This window comes from Periplaneta americana, chromosome 11 (genome assembly GCF_040183065.1).
Source record: "Periplaneta americana isolate PAMFEO1 chromosome 11, P.americana_PAMFEO1_priV1, whole genome shotgun sequence".
Lineage (NCBI taxonomy): Eukaryota > Metazoa > Arthropoda > Insecta > Blattodea > Blattidae > Periplaneta > Periplaneta americana.
This window is the reverse complement of record NC_091127.1, coordinates 159,624,900-159,645,962: the sequence shown is the minus strand read 5'-3', so window position 1 is coordinate 159,645,962 and position 21,063 is coordinate 159,624,900. Positions and strand designations below refer to the sequence as shown.

Below are 21,063 nucleotides of genomic sequence, written 5' to 3'. Positions count from 1 at the left end.
GGGATAGGCAGCTCAGAGAAACAGGAAGTTTGTTGTCTAATGCAGGTAAACATTCCAAGCGTAAAGTGTCTGACGAAAATGTCGAACGCATTTTCCTGTGGGGGTTTGTTAAGGACCAGGTCTACAGGACGCCAGTACGTGATTTGGCAGACTTACAAGAAAGAATTTATGCTGCTGTCAACAATGTTACACCACAGATGCTTCATAACACTTGGGTCGAGGTTGAATACCGGTTGGATATTTCCCGTGCCACCAATGGAAGCCATGTTGAGGTTTATGGAACATAAGGTAACAAAAATTCCCAGTTTTCATTCTTTGTAGCAGTTGGTTTCAACTATATACTTGTATTAATTCAGAAGTTATAGCTATTTCTTTTGTTATACTTATAAGCGGAACACGGTGTACTAAAATACACATATACATTACATCTATTTATAATAATCCATATTTTTATTCCCTAAAATTATAAAAAAAATTGTGTATTGAATCACCCAAATAATCAGAAATTACCTATAAGTTAATTTGTAAGAAATTATTGCAAAAAATATAACTAAAAAAATCATACCAGATAAAAATACGAAACAGTGCTTTATTCTCGTATTAGTAATCGACCATACCTTGTCTATCATCTGATATCTTCTTCTGTCTCGAACTCTTCTCCCGTTCACCATTCCTTCCAGTGCGTCCTTCAGTAGGCAGTTTCTCCTCAGCCAGTGACCAACCAGTTCCTTTTCCTCTTCCTGATCAGTTTCAGTATCATTCTTTCTTCACCCACTCTTTCCGACACAGCTTTTTTACGTCCAGAATCTTTTACCGTTGAAAGACTCATCATTCCATGTTTGCAGTTTTTCTTGGGAAAGGTAAATGCGGTAGCTTCCCGTTGCTTTGCGCACACCATTCTCTCTTTCGCATCTTAAAAAAGTTCCCAGGGGGCCCCAGCGTGGAGGTGAGGAGAGTGGATTTGACTAATTAGACCCTCCGACTTCACTGAAATTCACCACAAGAGTTAAATATGAGTTATATCAGGGTTGTTGACTCGATCAGAGACCAGGAATAGCGTTTGCCTCCCATAGAATATATTATATATACAGGGTACATCTTAAGTAATGGAATTCATTTCAGGGGGTTATTCTTTGACATATTTCAAACAAGAAAATTAATAAATTTTGCTCGTTTTTTATTTTCTTTTCGAGATAATTTTTTTTATATGAATCATTTCACTGCGTGTTTTCGGAAAGCTATTGATTGACTTTCCAATATTCTTAGTCAATTTAAGAGAGCAGTGTACTATGATAATAAAGGATTGAAAGAATTTCAGTTTTCTCTTTTAAACATGCAGAAATTTGAACCAAACAAATGTAACGTCGAAAAACTCCTTTAGAGAATGAAAAGTTATATTTGTTTGGAGTCGACCTGATTGGCGAGTTGGTATAGCGCTGGCCTTCTATGCCCAAGGTTGCGGGTTCGGTCCCGGGCAGGTAGATGGCATTTAAGTGTGCTTAAATGCGACAGGCTCATGTCAGCAGATTTACTGGCATGTAAAAGAACTCCTGCGGGGCAAAATTCCGGCACATGCGGCGACGCTGATATATCTCTGCAGTTGCGAGCGTCGTTAAACAAAACATAACATAACATATTTGTTTGGATCAAATTTCTGCACATTTAAAGGAGAAAACCAAAATTCTTTCTATAATTTATTATCAATACACTGCTCTCTTAAACTGACTGAGCTTATAGGAAATTTAATCAAAAGCTTTCCCAGAACACGCTATGAAATGTTTCATATAAAACAATTTTTATCTCGAAAAAGGAAGGAGAAACGAGCAAAATTGTATTAAACTTTTTTGTTCTAAATATTCAAAGAATAACCCCATAAAATTAATGACAATTACTTTTTGTTCACCCTTTATATATATATATATATATATATATATATATATATACACAGTCTTACTAATAAACCGTGTATAGTTTTTATACGAGACTTATGCAGAGTTGAGACAGAAAACGTTACTAATAAACCGTGAATAAGCGATGGACGTATAAACAGGCTGTAACTATACAATGGGAATTGCTTTGCAGTAGTTATATACACGAAACCCCTTGTTTAAGCGTTGTATATAGGGAAAAAATGGCCGCCCCTTTAACAGCTGTTCGTATCGACTGACATTTTATGATGATGGTTACCTTGTAACCACAGAAGAACAAAGCAAAGATCATAGAATTATTAGAATAATATTGCTGTAGCTTGTACTCTTTGACCAAAATGTAGTGTGGTAGTCGATTAGAGCCAGTTGTACTATCGATATTTAACACGCCACACTAGAGCGCTCTACCGGATGCAGTAAAGAACCTCAGATATTCTATTACCTTTCGTAACGAAGTAATGACGAAACTATGACGTAGCTGTGTAACAGTTATACATGACGTATGTAGTGATTATTAGTAAGGAATTTACACACTACTTATAAACGAGCTACTCTTTGTATAAGTATAAGACAGTTAAACGTCTGTATATAGAGTTTTTATTAGTAAGACCGATAGTATATATTTATATATATATATAGGCTATCATTTGCATTTTTAGCTTCGAGTACCTGACTTTTTTTTAGCAAAATTCTGCAGAATGCAGGAAAAGTATCGAAATAATAGGCCTATATTTGTTATCATAATTATTGTGGTAAAGTAATTTTAAACTACGGTATATAAATCGGAAGAATTATATTTTGAGACACTTGCAGTTAGGTTCTGAAATACAATATTTTAAAGATTTTATTTGCATTAAAAATTATCTTATTTCGTACAGCATCTGTGAGATTTTAAAACAGTTGAAGGACATGTATGCATTGCGCTGTGTTACAAAGAAGTTAAATTCTGACAGACATATGCTAAAAACTGTAATACATTAATTATTCAAATTGAACTGTTAATTATAAAAGAAGTGGATGTAACAACAGAGTAATAATAATAGACTTACGCAATAGCTTTATGTATAAGGTGCAACATACAAAAGGAAAGACTATAGGGTATTTAATGTATGCTATTTGTAAAATCGTTTAATATTTGTTACCTGAAATTACACAAAACTTTGTGTGTTTGCTCAATGCTATTGTGTTATTGTCTTTAATATTAGCAGAAGAACATAATATTTATAAGGGAATGATAATAGAATAAATTACAGAATACCTTATTTATGGTTTGTATGTAGGCCTACATAACGATTCTGTGGTCGGAAATGGCGTGCGATTAGCGCCTGAAACGCACCAAACACGTTATCGCTCATTGAAATTAATGGTCCGCGCTATTTTTATCGCTATGAAATATGCGTTGCTTTTGTTCAAGGCAGATAAAAATACGAGTGTTAAAAATATCACATTGTGTGTACAAATTGTTCACCTTGTTATGTAATGTACTAAAATTATTTGTGATGCTATGAAAAAGTTGTTTGCTACAATCGGCAGAGCAATTCAAAATATTTTTATTCAGTGAACTTCAGTTTATAAAATCTCTTCATGTAGCTTGAAGGATATCAATACGGTAAACCATGTCGTCCCAAGTCTTGTGAAACATGTCCGGCGTTTTGCCTAATCCTGATTTTGAATCATTTATGCCATTCATTTCAGTGCATATATTGTCCTTCACGTATCCTCACAAGAAGAAATCATTTGGTGTGATATTAGGGAAGCGAGGCGGCCATGGGATGAGCCCATCCCGAACGATCCATTGGGCAGAGAACTTTTCATCGAGAAATGTAACCACATAAATGCCCTAGTGTAGTGGTTTCCCATCTTGCTGCAATATAACTTATTGTATTTCTTCAAGTTGAGGAACAGCGTAGAGTGTAATGACGGAGAAAGGAATCCGAGATGCAACGCCGAAAGTTACCTAGCGATCTGTTTCGATTGGTTGAGAGAAAACCTCGGAAAAACCTCAACCAGGTAACTTACCCAACCAGGATTTGAACCCGGGCTCTATCGTTTCACGGTCGTTTGTACTAACCGTTACTCCACAGCAGTGGCCGAATAATAATAATAATAATAATAATAATAATAATAATAATAATAATAATAATAATAATGTTTATCAATCAACTACGTTCAAGGGAAGTGCTCTTTGATGCATTCTTGCATGGCGCAAGGCCGAAGCTCAAAGCAGGTAAAGGAAAACACAATGAAACGGACTTCATTTACATGCCGGGAAGCGAATTTGGGTTCACTAGATTTGTAGCTAGAAATACTGCACTTAAATCACAGTGTAGGAAAATAGCTATGTTTCAAATATGTTTTCCATTGCCACTTTGCAAATACGTCTTTATTGCGAAATTTAAATTGATTAGTCTGGCGTTGAAGAGACATCGCAGTTAACGCAAGGCGACTCGAGCTAATGGGTTTTCTTACCCGGTTGTCGTCCCTCCTTATCAAATCACTTGAATGACATTGTACAGTACATGCTAGACTGCACCATGGCTACTGTTTTCCAAGAGAATATAGATTGCTATGAAGCAGTTTTACTTTTCTTTTTCTAAGTGAGAAAAATACTTTATTTATTTTTCCTTTCGCCAATGCCACCAGGTTGTCATTTGACATTTCTGGTCTCTCTTGACAATGGCTTATTTGTAACTCACTTCTGAGGTTGGGGCGCCTGGAAGGCGGAGTTACGCTGCCCCGATGCTATTATGATAGGATGATTATGAAGTGCCGGGAGAGGTCTTAAACCTAATGCTAACCTAATTTCCAGACTATGGACGAACACAGGAACATTCCTCTTTAAAGAAAAATTTCTGTGTTCTAAGCGGGAATCGAATCCGAGATTTCATTAACTGTAGTCAGAAGCGTGAGGAAAATACTAGGGCATTCAATAATAAACACTGCCTGCTGGATCGCATCCTATAGCTGCGTAAACTGGCTGCTCAATTAAATTTATTTTGCCGCTAGGTGGCAGGCAGTGCTCATTGCTAACTGCTATTAACATTATCAGTATTTTAATGTAAAATGGTGCAGCAGTAACTTATATTTGAGTTGCTGTTCATGATGAATGACACTAATATATTCTGAAAAAAAGAAGAATTGTCATGGCTTATATGAAGCCGGAACAATAACAATACTACAAATGAAGAAGGTAGTCCTCGTAAGCAGCCATAGGATGTGATCCAGCAGGCAGTGATAATAAGTAATGGCAACAATACTGTAAATCAGCGCTCCTAGCGGTGAGCGTCGGAATCTTTTAGTGCGTAGCGATTGTTGCATAAATGTGGAATATTAAAAGTCTTTAAATAATCATATTTTGTGAATACAGGGACTGTTTCTGATTTGTATTAACTAATACCACCCTAAAAATGTTTATGAACAAAGATGCTTCATAAAAATATAAGTTCAAGAGGAAAAAATGCAGCCCAGTGCTTTGCGGCATTGCAAACAGCTTGTGGGTGACAAGTCCAACCACAATGAACTATTGCAAGATAGATGGAGACGAGACATTCGCTTTCAATCAAGAATTGACATCCAAAGAGCTTTAGATCGATCAGTGAGATAGAGATCCAGGAATGATACTGCAGATGGAGTCAGCCGTCTTCCAAGGATTTGACAACATATTGTTGACATGGCAAGTGTGTAATATCAAAAATAACCTAAATAAATATAGTGTGAAACAGTAACTATGTTGTCATTACTTTTCGAATGCCCTGGTATATCCGTAATTCAATTTTAGGGTTAAATTAGACTACTTCGTCATATGTTTTATCACTAATTCGTGTTAATGAACTACTTCTTCTTCTTCTTCTTCTTCTTCTTCTTCTTCTTCTTCTTCTTCTTTTTTTTAGAAAAAAAATGGATTATGAAATCACGTTGAAAGTTAAGCTTACAATCTGCTGCCCGTTTCTCATTGTGTATCGATATTTATTGAAGGGATGTTAATGATGGAGTGAAAATAGTCATTCTCTATGTTAGATGTTTCTGCAAGAGCAACTTCATCACGAAATCTTCCGACAACTATTGCTTGTAGCATAATGACATCCGATGAATTCGCATTTATTACTATCAAACCATGTTTTATGTTCTTTGATTTAAACTTTTCAGTAAGCGAAACACTGAATCCTTTATGTCGTAGTTAGTTTCTTGTATAGTATGCTTTGTACAGAACCAGATGGCGATGGATTTTAAAGGCGATAGACATTCAGATCATGAGTAAAGCAGATTTTTTATTAGTGTCCCTAAGTGAGAGAACATTTAGGCGGCTGACTAGTGAAATAATCCTTTTCCTAAGGAGAGCACTCCAGTTAAGGCTACAACCTTTTTATCGCCCGAGTGGTCTTAGTACCTGTAGTAGGCCTATACGTGCATATGCTCTGTAATTTATTAATGTATCTACCTCTGATCGAGGTTCTGAACTTCTGGCTGATATGTAGCCTACATCTATTATCAGGCAGTACATCTCACTTGACGATATGTGTCAGAGGAAGAACTATATTGTTTGTATGCATCTGAAGTCTGACTAGTGTAATATGTAGCTAATCGACGATGTATGCAATGGAGGAGAAAGGAACTGGCCACCCTACCCCATTATCATCTGGCCTAGTTACCTCGTAAGTGGTGCCTTCTTGTGAGGTTCAGACCTGTCTTCGGACAGTTGACTAAACAACAACAATTAATTCAACAGTTTCTGAGGCTTGAATGAGGAAAACCGAAAAATCGCTTTCTAGCATTCTAACGAACGTTCTGAAGACTTCAAGGTCATTAAAACTTCACAAGGAAACTGAACTGGTTAACAGTGTTGGGTAATCGATGCTCGAGAATGGCATGACGAGCCTATGTCGACTGCTCAGTTCAAAAGAGAAATAACTCAAAATTTGAAGTTTCGAGAAATCTACATTTTAAAACATTATGTTGCTGTGAAAAATCGAGGGATCGTTGAAATTACTTCTAATTCTGCTAATGATGTTTTATATATACTATAAGTTTCAAATCAGAGTGTGTTAATTGGATTTTTCGTAGCAACATAAAGCTTTAAATTCAGGTTTCTGAAAACTAAATTTTGAGTTGTTTCCCTTTTGAACTGGACCATCGATATAGGCCTACTGAGGATTATTGTAACAAGCGTCCAGATCTAATCTAACAGTATATTCTGTAGTAACTACATTCACTCATAGGTCGTGGTCAGATTTAGAATCTATGTTCTACTCCTTGAACGAATAGAATAGACAGTAGGCAAGGGATGGGTTTCGGAATGTGCGATTTAAACCTCCACACATTTTTCTCGTTACAAGTTTGCGCACTATTAATCACTTCACGAGGAGTTGTTTTTTAAACAAATGAAAGGGAAGGTCGGGCCGCACCCTTTATGCCCCCACAAACGTAGGAAGTACTATCGGGCGTAGCGAACCTTACATACCAGAGTCTAGGCTGGTGACCGTACGATAACAGTGACCCTTAGGTTGTTTCTATATGGAAAATGTTTGAAGTGTCTAATATTCTACAGGGTGAACATAAAGTCTTTCCCTGATTATAAACATTTATTACGAAAAACTAGGCCAATACAGGGACACGGTTTTCAGCAAATGATACCTCAGTCTTCAAAGTTTTCAAGGATACTCCTCAACGTGTGTTACGTTTGTTGCCCGGAGAACGTCTGATCGAAACCCGATTTCATGCCATGTTTTCGCCAACATCTCAATTTTCCGACCCCCAAATCCGAACATTGTGTCTGTTGACTTTTCCGGAGGTGTGAAATATTCCCTTATCCGAAAAACAAATTTGCTTAACGTAGATATTGTGTCGTTCAATTCCTTTCAGAATATCCGCAGCAAATGCAGCACTTCGGGGACGATCGTCTGGCAACAAAGCTTGCATAATTTGCACTTTTCACACCTCCGGAAAAATCAACAGACACAATGTTTGGTTTTTGGGGTCGGAAAAGTAAAGATGTTGGCGAGAAACATGATACGAAATCGGGTATCGATTAGACGTTCTCTGGGCAACAAACGGAGCATATGTTGAAGTGAATGCATGATAACTTTGCAAGTTATTGTATCATTTTCTGAAAACCGCGTTCTTGTAGCCTACCTATGGTCCGTCCCAGGAATCTGTAGAATTAATTGGCGCGTATGGGGACGCAGTCTATCTGTGCCGGAGTGTATTGCTGGCAGCATCAGCTCGAGGCCGCTAAGGGTCAAGATGCTCGTGGTAGAGAGTTTAAATAGAAATGATCCCCTTTCTGCAAGCGATTGGTAGCTTCGTTAAAGCAATGCCTCCCCCAGAGCGGTCATTGGCCCTAGCCCTCTCACATACCATTGCGCAGAGGTCTTGTTTCGTCGTTCTACTCTACAGATTCCCAGGCCTGATCATAGAGTAGTTCTTCAGCAATACCTAAATGTTTATAAATTAGGGAAAGATTTTATGTTCACCCTGTATTAAAAATCGTTTTACATAATGTTCTGAAGCAAATCTTATGAAGGCTAGTGATTTATTGATGTTTTGTTATTGATTGGAAAGGTGACATTGTGATACATATTTGAACTCGTCTTAATATGTGTAATCAATGTAACATGCAAATCTAGTCTTTCAGGTAAAGCTCCCTGTAAAGCAGATTTGAATAATTTCAAGGGAAAAATTGTTCCGGGGCCGGGTATCGATCCCGGGACCTCTGGTTGAGTGTACCAGCGCTCTACCAACTGAGCTACCCGGGAACTCCACCCGACACCGTCTCAACTTTTCCCTTTATATCCACACAACTCGCGTGGGCTGACGAAACGCCAGAAACCCACATCGAGTGCACACAATCTCTGTGTGACTTGGAATTGTTGTTTTCTGTTAACGTACACAGTGACGTATATATTATGCAAATCTAGTCTTGCAGGTAAAGCTCCCTGTAAAGCAGATTTGAATAATTTCAAGGGAAAAATTGTTCCGGGGCCGGGTATCGATCCCGGGACCTCTGGTTGAGTGTACCAGCGCTCTACCAACTGAGCTACCCGGGAACTCCACCCGACACCGTCTCAACTTTTCCCTTTATATCCACACAACTCGCGTGGGCTGACGAAACGCCAGAGACCCACATCGAGTGTACACAATCTCTGTGTGACTTGGAATTGTGGTTTTCTGTTAACGTACACAGTGACGTATATATTATGCAAATCTAGTCTTTCAGGTAAAGCTCCCTGTAAAGCAGATTTGAATAATTTCAAGGGAAAAATTGTTCCGGGGCCGGGTATCGATCCCGGGACCTCTGGTTGAGTGTACCAGCGCTCTACCAACTGAGCTACCCGGGAACTCCACCCGACACCGTCTCAACTTTTCCCTTTATATCCACACAACTCGCGTGGGCTGACGAAACGCCAGAGACCCACATCGAGTGCACACAATCTCTGTGTGACTTGGAATTGTGGTTTTCTGTTAACGTACACAGTGACGTATATATTATGCAAATCTAGTCTTTCAGGTAAAGCTCCCTGTAAAGCAGATTTGAATAATTTCAAGGGAAAAATGTCAATAAAATATGTCGAATTATTCGGGAGATAAAGCAGTTGATATGCTAAGAAACACGTTTTTTTCATCTTCATATTGTGAATTTTATTAGTAACAACAATGTAATTTATTCGTCACAACAATAATTTCTTTCTACAATTCACCTTAAACGCTCTCGTCAACCATTGGATCTTCACTCAACACAGTATTCGTTATAGCACTCCACCGACGACAATGACAATTTACTTGGACTATTACGCACAACAATGAACTGTTAATCTTAATTAATATTTACAAAGCACTATTTACAAATCAGAACTACCAGTTCTCAGTTTACAGTTCTTCTATCTCAGTCACTCGAGTTCACAGTATCTCGAACCACAGACCTTCAGAGACAGTTCACTGTACTCGAACTCGAGTCCCTCCAACTGCGGTCCACTGCACTCGAACTCAGGTCCCTCCAACTGCGGTCCACAGCACTCGAACTCAGGCCTTCGGCTGCTGACGCAGTTGCGGACGCACACTCGAGTTGAACTCCGGTACACAAGACTGGCTTCCTTGCTCTGGCTTTCTCACTGACTGAATAACTGAAAACTGCTGTCGTTCCTTCGCGTCCGTAATTTAGAACCACAGCGACGTAGCCTCGAAAGTTCGAATTCGCGATTCTTCCACTTCGACGGATTTCTCGGCCTCTCTAGGCAAGCAGAAGATGCGCGCGCAAACTCCCTCGCTGCGTAGGCCCTTTCCCCTCTCCGCCGCGCGCCGTCCCATAGTGCTCCGTAGAGCCGTGTCGGCTCACATGCATTCTGCTCTCTTGCGGGACGCTGGTCGTGAGTTCGAATCTCACGTCGCTGTCACAATATTAAGAATATTGAAAGTACAGTAGGTATTTCCATAAAAATGTAGAAATATATATTGTCATTATTACAACACTTTCTTTATACTTCGTATAGTTAATAAACGAAAATAAAAAATATAAGGTGAAGTGTGTTGTACATTCCTTTTTAGGATGGTAGATTCGATGTGAATGGTTGCTTCACTTGTGTACGATTTCGACTTGTTGGAGAATTTGGGTAAAGACAATTAATCCTCAAGAAACTGCAACAAATTTGTAAGCAGCAAGATGAATTTTAAGCAACTAGTTTTCTGGCGATACTCGCACATCCGCATAGCATACTACTTTATCATCGTGTTCCAGCATCCCAGTCTGTTTTGACATGTGTTGTTAAACGTCATGCTTCTTATGAAGGAACATATTATGAGACTTCATTGGTAACAGCGCCAGAAGAGACAGTTAAAGGACACTCTCGTCGAAAGTAAAACTGTACACCCGAGACACGTTTGGCACGTATTCAGCAACACAACATGCCTTAACACATACTGCAGGCGTTGACATGAGTTTGGAATGGACTAAAATGTGAGGCACAGTGCATATAGTATGCCAGAGGCTGCTCTTTTAAAATTCGCGCTTGGACACCGCGAAACTTTCCCGACATAAGCACCGCCTTCATAACCCTGTCCGCGAAGATACAAAATGTCTAGACCTAAGTCCCACAGTTCACTTGAAACAACTTTTGACAATGCCTCTCCACTTAGATCTTGCACCACTGCGAATCTAAAAAATTCCTCATGCAAGTGACACTTTTCTCGGTCTACGAATCGCACACATAATGATAGTTGCTCATTGGAACTGATGGCGGTTGTTTCATCTACTAAGATAGAAAAATACAGTATTTACTTTGGTTAACCTATTCAACAATTTTCTTATGTCTCGTGATCAGAATATTGTACGAAATGGAAATATAAAAATTGGAGATTTATCCTTCGAAGAGGTGGAAAAATTCAAATATCTTGGAGCAACAGTAACAAATATAAATGACACTCGGGAGGAAATTAAACGCAGAATAAATATGGGAAATGCGTGTTATTATTCGGTTGAGAAGCTTTTGTCATCCAGTCTGCTGTCAAAAAATCTGAAAGTTAGAATTTATAAAACAGTTATATTACCGGTTGTTCTGTATGGTTGTGAAACTTGGACTCTCACTCTGAGAGAGGAACATAGGTTAAGGGTGTTTGAGAATAAGGTGCTTAGGAAAATATTTGGGGCTAAGCGGGATGAAGTTACAGGAGAATGGAGAAAGTTACACAACACAGAACTGCACGCATTGTATTCTTCATCTGACATAATTAGGAACTTAAAATCCAGACGTTTGAGATGGGCAGGGCATGTAGCACGTGTGGGCGAATCCAGAAATGCATATAGAGTGTTAGTTGGGAGACCGGAGGGAAAAAGACCTTTAGGGAGGCCGATACGTAGATGGGAGGATAATATTAAAATGGATTTGAGGGAGGTGGGGTATGATGATAGAGACTGGATTAATCTTGCACAGGATAGGGACCGCTGGCGGGCTTATGTGAGGGCGGCAATGAACCTTCGGGTTCCTTAAAAGCCATTTGTAAGTAAGTAAGTATTCAACAATTTTCTTTTCAATAATGGTGCCACAACAGTTTATCATGGGATCGACAGAGAGGTGCAGTAGATTGCTGTCACACACTGGTTCCGATGCCAGACGACAGACTTCTACGACACAGGATACAAAAGTTGATAACACGGTGTAACAAATGTCTCAATTTCAGTGGGGAATATGTTGAAAAATATCTCAACAATTGCTGTATCTATTCCAATAAATCGTTCCAATGAAATTGTGTTTTCTTTCTGTAAACAGCCCCAGGGAAACTTATTTTTTACGGCCCTCGTGATTGCGCTGGAGTGGCCAAAATTGGTACAAGCATTTGTTTTGACATTATTAACATGGTGAAGAAAAAAAATAACTTTGTTATCTGCACCCATGAGAATGTTTGCTTGTTAGCTCCAATAACTTCTTGTTACGTCGAAAGAAGTTTTTCCGTTCACAAGCGGTTGCTCAGGGACGGCCGGAAGAAATTTACTATGGCGAATATAGAGAAACATTTGGTTGTGTATTGCTACAAACAATAGTAGAATTTTGTATTCTACAAATAAAATTGTACTTTTTTTTTTAGTCAAATACAGTATTGGAAAAGATTGCATAAGAGATGACTGCTTTGTACATAATTATACCTAATATGGGTTAGTTACTAAAATTAAAACTATTAATGACTAATTTTATATAAATTTCTAAAAGTCCTAAATTAAATTTTATAAAGTCCTAAATTTCTCTCTCTCTTTTTTTTTTTAGCACCTATAAACCCGTTGCCTATTAATGACATCGAGATGCCAAACACAAGACTAACGGAGACGAAACAAAATATAACATTTCGGAAACTATTTGGCATCAATAAATTCGTCCATATGAGTAACAAGCGCAGATAGTGGAGTATTTAAATATATATATATATATATATATATATATATATATTGTTCAAGAATTAAAACAGAAAATCAATATCCCGAGTTTAAAAGAAAACTTACAAATTAAACCGAACCCTTTAACTCTATTAAATTTAGAATATAATCTAAATTTAACAGAAGAAATACTGAAATCAGAAGTAAACACTGAAATACTGAAACAATTGTCTTTAGAGACAATTAATATTAGATACCCTCCACAAAACTGGCTTCATTTATACACCGACGGATCCTTGATCTCCAGAGAACAAGGTGCCGGTGCAGGTGTTACGTGCTGTCTCTTCTCACTTTATAGATCTCTTGGATATGGAACAACAAGCTTTGATGGTGAAATCATTGCAATAAGTGAATGTCTCAGGAATCTTCTATGCCACATCAATAAATTTAGGAATGCAGTTATATTGTCAGACTCCAAAGCAGCTATTCTATCAATCGTCTCTAAACACACACCTTCATCTCAAACAACAGAAATAACTAAAATGCTCTCTCTATTAATATCACTCAATAAAAGAATTGTATTCCAATGGATACCGTCCCATTGTGGAATCCTGGGAAACGAGAATGCGGATGCTTTAGCAAAGAAGGGCAGCACTGCTACTTACAGACCTGTTACTAAATCTACGTATTACTCTGTGAAAAGATTTATTAAATCTACATACTTAGACTTCAACAAACAAAATTTGATAACACAATCCCAAGGGGAAAAAATGGAACTCTCTGCATCATAATCCACAGTTAATTCCCGATTTACCACGAAAATCGTCTGTAGCTGCATTTAGATTGGCAACAGGCCATGATTGTTTGGCCAAACACCTGCATAGAATTGGAATATATCAGTCCCCTAACTGGCCATTGTGCAACTCAAACCAAGAAATGGATTCGGAACACCTCAAAATCTGTGCTTCAGTGGCTGACCATGATAATATCTTTGAAAAATGTTGGAGTGCAAGAGATCAAATGACTTTATTGTCAAACGCCTGGCATTAGAAAACAACAACATTTCGGGAACTATTTGGCGTTAATAAATTCGGCCATATGAGTAACAAGCGCAGATAGTGGGGTATTTAAAAATATATATCAAAATGGCTATAAAATGCGTCATAGTACATGGGCTGATCTCTGGAGACTGCGTTTAAAATGCCACGAGCTGGATACGTGCGATGCACTTGAGCGGTCTCGCCCACCGGAGAGGCGTGGTGCTTGTGAGTCACAATAATGAACTACACAGTCCACGTCATTTCAAAGAGCTTCGAAACATGCTAATAGGCACGCTAGAAGAGCGTGGGTTCTCCAGCTGAAGGTCTGTGTTCCCAGTCCATGACCATATTGTTAGAGCCATATTCACAATTGAACTTGTTCACAAGACAGGTTTTTTCACAGTGTTATATTCATTGCAGCAGCGACTATTTTAAGTTTCGAGATATGTGCTAAGTTAAGGCTGTTCAGTGGTGAAATATTTTTGTTGGTACCTTAAAATATTCGTCCTCGTGAGTCAAATTTCTGATACAAAAAAATAACTCCTTCGAATGCCAAACATAAAAATTGAAAGAAGCGAGATTCAGTGTCAAACTTATAACAAATCTTAAGAGACTAGTACAGAGCAAGGTGATATAGAGGTTAACACGCCTGCCTTTTATTCGGGTGGTGGGAGGTTCGATTTCGGATGGGGTCATGGTTTTTTTTTCCATTGATCTCATTTTTATGGCCTCATTATGATCCTGAATTTTACCCAGCCTCTAACAGAAATGAGTACACTACCAGAGGTATTTCTTTTGGGATGAAAACAGCAAAATGAAGGACTGGCATCTTTAAACTGTTAGGGCCGTATTCATAGACATTCTTAGCGCGGGCTTCCGGTGGATGATCAGCGAACTAACTTTTTCGTATTCATAAACCAGTGTTAGCGATATGATATGATATGAATCCTGTACAAGTAATCAGTCGATAGCCGGGGCTAGTTTAGCACGCTCTAGCGCTTGCTAGCGAAATGTCTATGAATAGCACCCTTAATGTTTCATATATGTAGATACTTAATTTGTGTGATAGTTCCTTGGTTGCGAACTATTTTTAAAGAAAATACGGGAGACTAAGAAATCGACAAAATTACACATAGAAAATAGACAAATTATTCGGTTCAGTTACTGAAAAACAACTTTATTCTACACTTCCGCAGCTATGCTTAAATTAAGAGTATTTTGGGACAGATTTTATCTCGGGTAATAGTTGAAGTCTACAGCAGTTTGCAGCTCTGATTTGATTAAATGTGTTGTGCTCTTGTTTCGAACATCTGTCCAATTATTGTTCATAGATGAAACACCCTCTTTGTATGAGCATTAATACTTGGTATGCTTAGAACAAAACTAGCCAGTTTTTCCAAATTTATAACATTAACACTGTTTGATTTTAAACGGGTGAACACTAAAACCCATTCTTAGAAGCTTTACGTTCTATAAAGACTGCACATTTTAATGCATCTCTTGAACAACAAAACTCATCATATAAATAATCATCATTCACGGCAAAATAAAATGTCTTCTTCTTCTTCTTCTTCTTCTTCTTCTTCCCTTCAAGTATTAGACCAAATGACCTGTTACGATCTCACAGTTGAATTTTCAATCCAGCGCTTCTTTGGACGACGGAGAGATCTCTTCCCGTTTGGACGATAGTGGAGCATGGCTTTTGGGATTCTATCTCTATGCATGCGATGCAGATGATTTATCCAGTTGTTCTGATAATGTTTTACGTGATTAATTACAGGTTCTAATTGTAATTCTGCCATTACATCTTCATTGCGTTTATGATCCCATTTCGTATATCCCGCTGTAAAATAAAATGTTTAGAATAAGAATGTTTACATTATGAAAAAATAAGGGAGAAAAATGCTCGAAGAGAAGAATAATACGGGAGTTGGGAGACTTAAAAATTAGGGGAAAATACGGGAGATCCCAGGAAATATGGGAGGGTTGGCAACCCTAGATAGTTCTATATACAATCATTGGAGATCTAACTGAAATCTAGTGTTGAGTTTACTTGTTGGACGTTGTTCCTGTGAATTCCGCACGCTTGATGCACTGTATAGCGAAGTTTCTTCGCTGCTTGTGTTGAATGCTGTAAGTGTACTGTACAGCCCTTGGATGGCCTAGGTTCTCTGCAACTTCCATGGCACTTGGCTGTGTTAGATTGAATTACAGGATCATGTACTCGTTCAAGAGTGTTGAAGTATACTATGTTACCATGGACACTGGATCATGTTACCAAAAGCCAAGATTAATTAGGTGAAAGTCGTACGTTATTAAGTAACATTACTTAACCTTAGGAGAGTTCAGGACTTAACATTTCGAAGATTATAATCAGCATATTTCAGGTTTAACTCTTTGCATTTATTTCTTCAGAAATATTATCTATTAATGTCATCCAACACACTATGCTATAAAATTTATTTGAAAAACTATCGATTGATCTCTACATAGCTGGCCTTCTGTGCTCGAGCTTGGGGTTCGATCTCGGCCCAGGTCGATGACATATAATTATGCTTAAATGCGACATACTCATGTCAGTAGATTTACTGGCATGTAAAAGAACTCCTGCAGGACAAAATTCCGGCACACCGGCGACGCTGATATAACCTCGGTAGTTCCAAGCGTTGTTAAATAAAACATAATTTACAATTTCTCCATCTAATTTCGTACTTTTGAAAGAACCATATTTCGCATAACTACGCCATCTAACTGATCACGCTTCTTTTTCTATCTCTGTGGGTCAGAACTAAATCTGTAATGGACCTCCTATCGAAAATGTCTGGTTTAGAGACCTGTTACAAAACTACAGTAGACTATAGATGGGGCGTGGTTCAGAATCGTAAGAAGGAAGTACCGTACTTGATAGAAGAATCAGAACACGGATTCTCCTTCGCAGTTATTTTCATTCTCTTACTTGGTTCATGACGTGTGCTTTATTGTTTAATTGTTCTTGGTTTTAAGATAAAGATTCACTTGTCTTGAAGTGTGGAGGGAGAAAGTAAATATAATTTACTTGCCCGAGCTGCCGGCGTTTGAACAAACAGCTGATGAAGCGTATCTTTTACGGAGTAGAACGAGAATAGAGCAATACATACGCGGTAAATGTGACATTTTTAAGAGATAAAAGGTTACAGGAAAAAAATATTATATCGTACTATATCGTATTAATTATAACAATTCTTGATAGTTATTATATGAAGGAATGTAAAAAAAACCACAACATGTATTGCAATCGGTTTGTCTTTCCGCGCTTAGAAAATCTGCCCAATACACTTCCCGGAAACGTAAAACCGAACATTTTGCCACACTGCCAGCAGTACTCTATAATGTTACGCAATATTAAGTTACACTGATTAAAATATTCGGGCGTAACATACACATTTCATAATGTTGGCCTGATATTTTGCAATATTCCAGTACAGTAGAATCCAGTTAACTAGGCCATCGGTTAAATGGGGCTGCAGTTTATTTGGGACAACCCTTTAAGAACAGAAAAAAATCGATAACATAACGTTGATTTGCTTTCATTATTTGGATCACCTTGCAGCTTAGGGACAGTGAAATGTGACTATTTCGTTTATATGGCATCATTCCATTTTCGACCAATGAAGTGTAATGAAATTTTGAATTCCAACCAATCACAGTCATACATCGCGATAATTTCTGTAGCTCGTTTTATCACTATCAATTTATCGCATGATCGTTCTTTTGTTTAGTCAGTGTCGCCAACTGTTTCCACGTAAATCGATGAGCATGAATCAATTTTACTAAATAAAGTGCGAAATCCTACTTCCACATCTACATCTTCATCTTCTAATTTCATGTCCATTGTATCTAAAGAAAATGACACTCCTTCATAACTATTGTTCATTTAATTAATGCATTAATCGGGTTATTTGTAATTACCGGTATACTATAACATGTTTAAATTAAATTATGATTTCAGCAGATAATGAAAACGTATTTCTGTTACAATAACAAGAGAAAAGCGCAGTACATGTAATTAACATTGTTAAACCTGTATTTCGCTTTTCTCAGTTGGCATTACTGAATAGCATTCAATTTCTTTATTGCAGTAATCGTTATTCATCTATTTCGACTTCGCATTGTCTGAATAGGTGAAGTATTCATAAATATACAATTATTATTAACATTTTGTGAGCGAATTTTAGTGATATATTTTTACATTTTTATTTTATTCACGAAATAGTCCTAATAAATGTCACTCGAAGTCTGCTCTTGTGACATTACTATAGATAATTTTTAGCGTGTGACGGTGCAATTTGTCGTCGATAGCTGACAAGAAATAAGCTGTGAAACAATTCTGAACTCCTTTGTCCATTGTGGCTTGGATAATTCAGAGATGGAGATGTACTTACTGAAAATTAAACAATTTAGGATATGCTGCATACATGTCAAAATCTACGAAGGGTTCCTGCACATTGACAACGATCTTCAATGCCACAAGGCAAATGTAGATTTTGATGAAATGTTGGAAGAAGTAGCAGCAAAACAAGATGAGGAAAGTGGTGATGAGGACATTTCTGGGAAATGTATTGCTGAACTGCGGCACTACGTCATGCAGGAATATAACAAAAGCAGCCCTTTACTGGTTTCAGTGAGCGTCGCGGCATGTTAGAGAAACCCTCAGTCAGGGGTATACGTTGCTTTTGGCGCGTGTCCTTGAGTAGAAAGCCAGTCAGTGAGCACTTGTTGCCATTGCAGCTGAGAACAGTACCACCCAACACGTCAGGTCAGCAATCTTCCCACTGTGTCAAAGGCAAGACGCTCGCACTTTGCGTTTCTGGGGTGTGTCCTTGAGTATGTGTCCAGCCAATGGTATCTGTTGCCACTTCGGTACCACCTCCTAAACAGATGTGATGTCAGCAATCTGCCAATCACAGTTGCCAGCTTTCTCGCCCACTTTTTGTGGCAAAGAAAAGATACTCGTTCTCAACGTTCCCATTACTTATTTCACACGCCAGAAACGGTGGCACTGGCTGTACTACAGTAATGTAAAGCTGGTACTAATCTATACATAGCCCTACTAGGATCATTTATTTAGAAAATTTATGTTTCGACAATCATGTTAAATAATATTTCTTTTGAGATATACTTGACAAAAATTTTTAATAGAAATTATTTCAGTTAATAACACAAACAATTTGAAATATTACTACATTGTGAATAAGTGCGTAGTAGACCATATCCTGACTTTTTTTTCAAACACTAGGGATTGTCTTTATTCGTGAAAGTTTCAGTATTCTAAATTTGTGTGATGCTCTTTAGAAATGTTCTTCCAATGTCAGTCTTGTCAGCTAACAAACGTGCGGATGTGCACTATGTTCATACATGGAATTCTTACTCAGAAACCAAGCATTTCCGAAGTCGTGTTGGTATAACCATTTTTTCTCCAATAGGTATGAGGAATTCATATATGAAATTTTGCCCGCTTTTTTGTTACACCCTGTATGCAGTATGCCAGTTAATTATGCGGCTCAAAAACAGTTCTTTACTTGTCCTCTTGATATTGGTAGTACATTTTGCTTAAACATTTACTTACTAAAATACAAATGGCTTTTCAGGAACCCGATAGCCCCAAATATTTTCCTAAGAACCTTATTCTCAAACACCCTTAACCTATGTTCCTCTCTCAAAGTAAGAGTCCAAGTTTCACAACCATACAGAACAACCGGTATAATATAACTGTTTTATAAATTCTAACTTTCAGATTTTTGGACAGCAGACTGGATGACAAAAGCTTCTCAACCGAATAATAACAGGCATTTCCCATGTTTATTGTGCGTTTAATTTCCTCCCGAGTGTCATTTATATTTGTTACTGTTGCTCCAAGATATTTGAATTTTCCACCTCTTCGAAGGATAAATCTCCAATTTTTATATTTCCATTTCGTACAATATTCTGGTCACGAGACATAATCATATACTTTCTTATTGTAGGGATTCGTAACAAGCTATTTTTTACGTTGATGGGTTGTTATCCCTTCGCCCAACCCCCAAGCTGGAGGACTACCCCTTTTCGGCTGTCCACGACTGCTTATTCAATATATTCGCAGCTACCCTCCATATCTGGAGGCCGTCTCCTCTATCCGCAACCTTAGGACGCGCCATGCCGTGGTGATAGGGACCCACAATACAATGGCGTAAACGTTATTATTATTATTATTATTATTATTATTATTATTATTATTATTATTATTATTATCATCATCATACATTGACTGATACCTTCTGTAATTCTCTGATCTTACAGGTAGTACGTGAATATAAGATACTTTGCAAAAACTTTACTTATTTGCACACAGGTCTACATTGAAAATATATTTTACTATTATTAATTTGTCCTTATGTCAAAATGACTTATTGAAAATACATTTACCTGAGCATAAAATGTCATAACATTATGATGTTTAAGTGCTGAATGCACACAACGCAGATTACTACAAAAACATTTTAATTATGTATAATAAAACCTTACATGAAACAATGCCTGTAGTTTAAATGGTAATATTTCATATTATTATTATTATATTATATTATATTATATTATATTATATTATATTATATTATATTATATTATATTATATTATATTATATTATATTATATTGGAGAATTTACTGTTATTCATAGACTATTTCATTCCGTTACTCTAATTCCTATATAGATGTTACACCCAATTACAGGGATTTCCTCAAATTCTCTATCACTTTTTTGTTAAAACATTTTTATATCTACATAATTCTTGCATGAACAGACTCGTAGGTGCTAAGATAATTACAGGAAAAATAATTAATCATCCAGTTCAGTACACAGGTAGAGGATGAACGGACGTAGAGCTACTCTTTGGTAACGGGATACTGAAAACACTGTATTTTCATCAAATTGCTGAAAACTATTGTAATAAGAAAGTAGCTTAATGTAATACTAGACCTACCCAACTGAGCTTGAAGGATGCTGAATGATACATGAGCGATTCCCAGAATATATCCCCGCATTCGAGCGTAAGAAAGAACCGGTTCCTACGGGCAGCAGACTTTTTAATGACTCAGCTCGTCTAGGTTCGAGGCCAGTTCGCCATGGTGAGAAGTCGTACTGGCTTCGCTTTGTAATATGGTGCCACGGAACAGGGCCTTGTAAAATGGACTACTTTCTTCGTTAGAGCATCCTTTGTAGGCCC

At 37.6% G+C, this 21,063-nt stretch overlaps 1 protein-coding gene and 3 non-coding genes across 5 annotated transcripts in view; 1 reads left to right on the top strand and 3 right to left on the bottom strand.

Annotated features, from left to right (window-relative positions):
- The window catches only part of LOC138709508 (gelsolin, cytoplasmic-like), a 154,667-nt gene that overhangs the window by 34,988 nt on the left and 98,616 nt on the right, over positions 1–21,063 (top strand). The gene's annotated exons all lie outside the window — the stretch shown is intronic.
- Positions 8,608–8,680, bottom strand: TRNAS-ACU (transfer RNA serine (anticodon ACU)). Its single transcript has one exon. It is a non-coding gene; the product is annotated as a tRNA-Ser (tRNA).
- TRNAS-ACU (transfer RNA serine (anticodon ACU)) lies at positions 8,899–8,971 on the bottom strand. Its single transcript has one exon. It is a non-coding gene; the product is annotated as a tRNA-Ser (tRNA).
- Positions 9,190–9,262, bottom strand: TRNAS-ACU (transfer RNA serine (anticodon ACU)). The gene has a single exon. It is a non-coding gene; the product is annotated as a tRNA-Ser (tRNA).